This window comes from Myotis daubentonii, chromosome 13, assembly GCF_963259705.1.
Source record: "Myotis daubentonii chromosome 13, mMyoDau2.1, whole genome shotgun sequence".
Classification (NCBI taxonomy): domain Eukaryota; kingdom Metazoa; phylum Chordata; class Mammalia; order Chiroptera; family Vespertilionidae; genus Myotis; species Myotis daubentonii.
The window spans coordinates 47,751,134-47,758,439 of NC_081852.1; positions in this window are offsets into that span (position 1 = coordinate 47,751,134).

The following is a 7,306-nucleotide window of genomic DNA, read 5'->3' on the forward strand; positions in this document are numbered from 1 at the left end:
GACTCCTCTAGGACTATCTACTTCTGGTGTCCAGAGTCCGTGGATGCCAAATTGAGATGTCCTAATGCCATGCCAGGTTCTAGGATAGAGACTGCAAATGAGGGATATGTGGATGCAACTCACAGCTGATGCTGGTAGTTGAAGCTTGCTGAATCCTGAACAACACTATCCATTCTCAGTCCATCTGGCTAAGGTACTTGTATGCCACTCAAAGATGCATCACTGGTACCTCTGGCAAAAAGAGATCTATTAGTCATTACTAACAATGAGTTGTATAGTAATTAAAACATCTTTTAGGGCCTGTTAAGGAACAACAGTCTCATCAATACATAGGTCTGCAATATAGACATTGGCTGCTGCTTCTAAGAATATTTTAGTTAACGAATCCTTCTCTATGCCAAGCCAGAGTCCTTTTATTACATTTATATAATCTATGGCTCTGACTAATTTGCATCTCCTATTTTCAGTGAGTTGCCACTAAGTGTCATGAGCTTGTTTATAAAAGAAAGACATTAACAGCATCTTATGGAGTTGATCAATTATTAAGTCAGAATAATTACAGTAATAGGGAAACATGAGGCGGGGAGGAGAAGGGAAGGAAAGCAAGCAATATCAGCTGTTACAGCAGAACACGACAGAACAGGGCAACAAAGTGAGCCTATGAGATTGTGAGGAGGCCTGTCTGCAAAGCACATGAATGATATCCAAACATGATTTTTCCATTCATTAGATAATGAGGCCCTCTGTATCCTGAGACTTATTAATTTATAAGTTATAATTACTGCTATAAATTATTCAGTACTTACTTATGGTATTATGTAGTAGACACTGTACCAGGCAGTGAACATAGAATTATCTCATTTAAACCTCACAACCACTCTTTTATTTTTTAATTGATGTTTCCTTTTTAAATTTTTTATTGATTTCAGGGAGAAAGGAAGGGAGGGAGGAACGGAGCGAGAGAGAGAGAGAGAGAGAGAGGCATCAATGATGAGAGAAAAATCATTGATCAGCTGCCTCCTGCACACCTCACACTGGGGATCGAGCCCACAACTTGGGCATGTGTCCTGATGGAATTGAACCACAACCTCCTGGTTCATAGGTGAACACTTAAGCACTGAGCCATGCCGGCTGGGTTCACAACCACTCTTTAAGTGTAGTATTTGTATACCCATTTTACAAATGAAGGAGTAGAGGCTTGGAATGACAAGGTTAAGACCCTTGTCTGATATCACACATACATAACTAAACTGGGATTTGAAGCTCCGTTTTCTGACTCTGCAGTGCTTGCTTTCCTTTCCTGTGTAAGAGAAACCCCCTCACTTGAGGGAATAGAAATATTTTTATCTTCTTTATCACCCTTCCGTTCCAGGTTTCTCTTAAGGTTTCTTAGCTTCCAAAACCCTTGGCAAACTAAGTCCTATAGGCAAACTGATACATTTTGCAGACTTCGTGAGCCCACTGCCTTCCTGCATTGCAGTGAGGTGGTAGCAGCTCAAAACTGGGCTCTGGGCCCATCCAACTATGAGTCATCTCTGCTCCTGATAGAAGATAGAATTGGATGCTATTAAAAAAAATTTTTTTAAATGATTTGGCAAGAAATTCTGTAGCTCATTATCAAGGGGCCTAGAATGGACAACTCCTCAAGAGGCAATAAATCCAGGATACTTGGAATTCGTTTTACTGTACTGGCTAAAGAGGGGGCAAAATTTGAGCAACTGTCCGGAAACTAGATCCCAAATTTTAGGTCCAGAGATAATGCAAGTCACATGTAGTCCTGGGGATAAGCTTCTAGAACTTACCTGTGAACACAAACAGGGAGCCTAGAACCATGGCTCAAAAAGCAAACATGAAGCGGTATTCAAAATGTACCTCATTTAAGAATCCTTGGAACAGAAAGCAGATGGGCAGTGGCCAGGGCCAAGAGAAGGGGAAATGGGAGTTACTACTGGATGGGTATGGGGTTTTATTTTGGAGTGATGTAAATGTTTGGAACTAGATAGAGGCGGTAACTGCACAACATTGTGAATGTTCTAAATGCCCCTGAATTGTTCACTTTTAAATTATTGATATTATGCTATGTAAGTTTTAGCTCAATTAAAAAAATCCATTGATAGAGAATTTATGGATCTATGAGAAAAATATAATTATAAAGCCTACTATCCCTTCTGCTCCAGCTGAGACCATTATGCACAGCCACGCTGGGTCAATTCTAGTTTGAAAGAATTCCATTAGGACAACAGAAGTCAGATCTAATAAGCATATTGATTTCAAAACAGAGCCTGGAGAAAAAGTCCAAAATCTCCTTGCGCATAAATGAAAAAAAAAACAAACAAACTAGAAATGCTGCTTGTTATGAGCATTCATCACTGACTTCCAACCAATATTATTTTTATTATTATATTGTCAGAAATCTCTAAGGTCCTGAAAAACATCTAAATCATAAGAATGCATTTTTTTCTTAGAAAAATAAATTGGTGTGCCTGAAAGCACAGAAATCTAAAATAGAAATTACTGGGCGGGGGGCAGAGGGGCTTTGAAGGGTCTTAAAATAGAGCTCAGACTAGCCAGAGTGGCTCAGTTGGTTGAGCATTGCCCTATGCACTGAAAGGTTGCTGGTTCAATTCCAAGTTGTATGGAAGGCAACCAATCAATGTTTCTCACATCAATGTTTCTATATATTTTTTCCCTCTCTCTAAGCATGTTCTCAGTGAGGATAAAAAAAAGAGCTCATATGTGAAATTGTATTTTTCTTTATAGAATATACATTACTAGCTTTGCTACATGCTCAAATCTAATGTATACCTTAGATCAGTGATTTTCAATCTTTTTCACCTCATGGCACACATAAAGTAATTATTAAAATTCTGCAGCACACAAAAAAAATCTATTTTTGCCACTCTGACAAAAAGAATAGCTATAATTTTGATTTATTTACACACCAGACAGCTATTGTTATTGTTGTATTGGCTGTTGTCATTTTATTTGACAATCTAAAGAAAAAGAGGTCACTGTCCCTGACTAAATAGTCAGGTATTGCATGTTTTAAAAATTCTTGAGGAACATCAGTTGAAAATTGCCAGGTTAGAGTAATATCATTATGCCTTTTACTATTTTCAGATATCTCACATGGATTTGCCATTTGTAAATGGGAGAGGGCTCCTGAATCCAGTCAAACAAAGACCTGTGTTTACTACATTACCATGTCCCCCTTAAAGGGTGAAAAGAATAGTTACTAGGTAGATCAAAGGACTTCTCTTTTATTGATCTCCTAGAAGATGATTAGATTGCCCTCATGTTTTATGCTGATATCCACAAGCTTACTAGGTGGGGGTAGGGACTAGCTAAAATTTATAGATTCTTTCTTACAATCCCTTCACACACACACACACACACCAGGATTGTAATAAGGCAGAGTGAGTCACACTGCGGACTTTATAAGATTTATGTTTTTACAGTGCTTCAGCAATTCTCTATGAAACAAAATAGAGAAAGCCCAGGGTACAAAGAAAAATGAAGACTGATCTTGGAGGAGTCTCTAGGCTCGCTTCCTCACTGATTAATTACTGTAGGTCACCACATGGCTACTCATCTCCCCTGCTGAGGCAAGTGGTCTCTATTCTTTGTAAGTCTGAGACATTTCATTTTTAGCTCTATCACATGCTGTTAGAGGTTATAGAATGCTCAGCAAAGCGTAACCAAAATCATTAATATAAGCTCTGGAGTTTGGGAATACAATCAGTACCAGATTCTAGTCAATTGCTGATTATTGCACAGGGCAAAAAAGCATTCTTCCTTAGGAAGTGCTTATTAAAAAAATTTAATTCACTAAGGTTACCTGTTATACCATAAGTATGAATATGAGAGGTGTAACTTCTATCTCTCATTATTTCCTGGCATAAGGATTCACACATGACATATAGAATTCCTGATGTCCTTTAGTGCTAGACAATATTTTATCTTTTCCTTAAGCCAGACTTGAGCTCAACAGAAGGAACTCCTTTCTGGCAATTAAAACTGTCTGCCTTCGCACTAATCCAGTCTGCAAAGTAGCAGCAGCAAAGTCAACATTAGAATTATGGTGCCCTAGCTGGTTTGGCTCAGTGGATAGAGCGTTGACTTGCGGACTGAAAGGTCCCAGGTTCAATTCTGGTCAAGGGCACATGCCCAGGTTGCCGGCTCGATCCCTAGTAGGGGGCATGCAGGAGGCAGCCGATCAATGATTCTCTCTCATCATTGATGTTTCTGTCTCTCTCTCCCTCTCCCTTCCTCTCTGAAATAAAAAAACAAACAACAAAAAAAAAAACACAGACACCATCAGAACAAAATAAAAATGCAGTCAAGATCAAACCATAATATCCATTTTATGTAAGTAGGTACTTAGCAAGCTTTCAGGAGATCAATATGGCATTTCATTTGTGAGTGGACTATTAATCTCTAGAATAAAATTTAGATCAGCACAGTTTTGAAGAAATGCCAATAATCAAACCTATGTACATAATAACATTGAAAAAGGATAAAAATGAGAACCTACTCACCCTACGCAGTTTGGCTCAGTGGAGTGAGCATTGACCTGTGGACTGAAGGGTCCTGGGTTTAATTCCGGTCAAAGGCACATACTTGCAGGCTGCATCCCTGGCCCTGGTCTCAGGGCCATGTGGGAGGCAACCAATCAATGTCTCTCTCACATCAATGTTTCTCTCTCTGTCTCTCCCTCTCCCTTCCACTCTCTCTAAAAAATCAATGGAAAAATAATCTCATGTGAGGATTAACAAAAAAAAAAAAAAAAAATGAGAACCTACTCTTTGGTTATGGTCTACTGAAGAAAACAAAGATGAACATTCAGAATCATTATCTGCTTGAAACTTCTGTTACCAGGCCTTTCCAAGAAGAGAAAATATACTATGAAGGTTGCAACTATTTGAACTTTAAAGGGGGGGGGAAATCCAATTAAAACAATTAGTCACACATCTGATAAGCGCTTATGACCTGGGGATCCTACAAGAATATTCATCTAGGATTGAATCACAGAGTATACATTCTGGACAAGCTGAATGGGACAAATACATGGGTCAGGGGTGTTACTTCTAAGAATTCAAAGACAAAGTCACTGTAGGAGAGTCATCCTGTGTGCAAGGCCTGTGAGCTTGGAATCCAGAGGAATTTAGTTTTGGGAATTTAGTTTTGTTTCTACTTATGTTCCTAGTAAACATTCCTTTTGAAAAAACTTGATGGTATCTCAACAAAACGAAATGTATGCTGCTGGTGCAGGAGCAAGGCTAACACAAGACCAGACAGGGCATTTATTTGTTTTTCCTTCATCTAAGTCTTTGATCCTCTCGTTATTTAAAGACAGTTACCAAGTATTGCATCCTCATCCCTGAGTTGCATTTCTCCAAGTTAACCAAAAGCAATTGCTCAACCCTTGCTCTTTTTTGGGGGGGAGGGGGGGTGGAGTTTCAAGGTCTCTCCTTGACTGTTCTCTATCCCATTGCTCTCCTATCTCAGTACCTTTGAAGTATGCTCCCCAGTATTAGACGTACAAGGCATTAGGGATTAGAATTATTAAGTCCATTGATCTGAAAGTGTCTTTCTGTTGATATTGCCCAAGATCATACTGATTTGGGGGTACAGATATGTAAACTAACCAATCAGCATTCTTACTTAGTTCACTGTCTGGTAGTAACAACAGGCCAGATACAACCAACCAGCTACAACTTAGTTGAGATTCTTAGAGGTCAAATCCAGGATGGAGAGAGAGAAAAGGGTAGAATTTTTTGTGACTCTTAAGAGTATTTAGTAGTATCTGCCTTTTATTAAGATTCTGAGATAGCCCTAACTGGTTTGGCTCAGTGGAGAGTGTCGGCCTGCAGAGTCAAGGGTCCCAGGTTCGATTCCGGTCAGGGGCATGTACCTTGGTTGCGGTCACATGCCCAGTGGGGAGTGTGCAGGAGGCAGCTGATCGATGTTTCTCTTTCATCGATGTTTCTAACTCTCTATCCCTCTCCCTTCCTCTCTGTAGAAATCAATAAAATATATTTTAAAAAAAAGATTCTGAGAGATGTGCCTGGCTGGCATGGCTCAGTGGTTGAGCGTCTATGACCCAGGAGGTCATAGTTCGATTCCTGGTCAGGACACATGCCCGGGTTGCAAACTTGATCCCCAGTGTGGGGTGTACAGGAGGCAACCGATCAATGATTCTCATCATCAATGTTTCTCTCTCTCTCCCTTCGAAGCTCTCTGAAATCAATAAAAATCTATTATTAAAAAAAAAAGATTCTGAGAGATGTGTAATAACCCAAGGCTGAGTTCCTTGAAGGAACTCTGCTTTAATTTTAATCTTGTCCACACAATGTCTAACAAGTGATAAATTCTTTTGACTTGTTCATTGCAGAAATGTTTATCAAAGAATTACATTTAATATTTTACTTAAAAATAAGTATTTTTCCATGTTAATGTAATTTGTAAGTTCTGAGCCCTTGGAATAGCCTGTCTTTTGTATGCCTAAGACCTTGGGCCACACAAAAAGTTTATGCTAACAATATGATTTATGATAAATGCCTGTTTTCTTATACCTGGGGCCCCAGGGCATGCTGTATCAGTTTGACCACTGGGCAAGTGCTGGGTCTCAATGGCTGAATCAATCACATGGACACTGCATGCCCATGTGACGGACTCCCAGTAAAAACCCTGGACACAGCCTGGCTCAGTGGTTGAGCGTCGAACTATGGCCCAGGAGGTCACGGTTCAATTCCCAGTCAGGGCACATGTGTGGGTTGCAGGCTTGATCCCCAGTGTGGGGTGTGCAGGAGGCAGTCGATCAATGATTCTCTCTCATCACTGAAGTTTCTATCTCTCTTTCCCTCTCTGAAATCAATAAAAATACATTAAATGACAACAAAAAACCCTGAACACTCAGGCTCAGGTGAACTTCCTTGGTTGGCAACACTTTGTATATGCCACATACCACTGCTGGGAGAATTAAACTGTCCCTGCGTCTTCACAGGGAAAGGACAACTGAAGTTTGTGCCTGGTTTCTCCTAGACTCTGCCCTATGTGACTTTTCCATTTGCTGATTTTAATCTGTATCCTTCACTCTAATAGACTATAAATATGAAAATAATAGCTTTTCTGGGCTCCATGAGTCCTTCTAGTGAACCACTGAACCTGAGCATCATCTTAGGGAATCCCTGACACACATATGTTAACATGGGACAAGAGTAAAAATATTAAGTAATTTGTGCAAAAAATATTTAAGGGGCAATGAATTCCATAGTTGCTATTCTGCCCATTGTCAAATAACAGC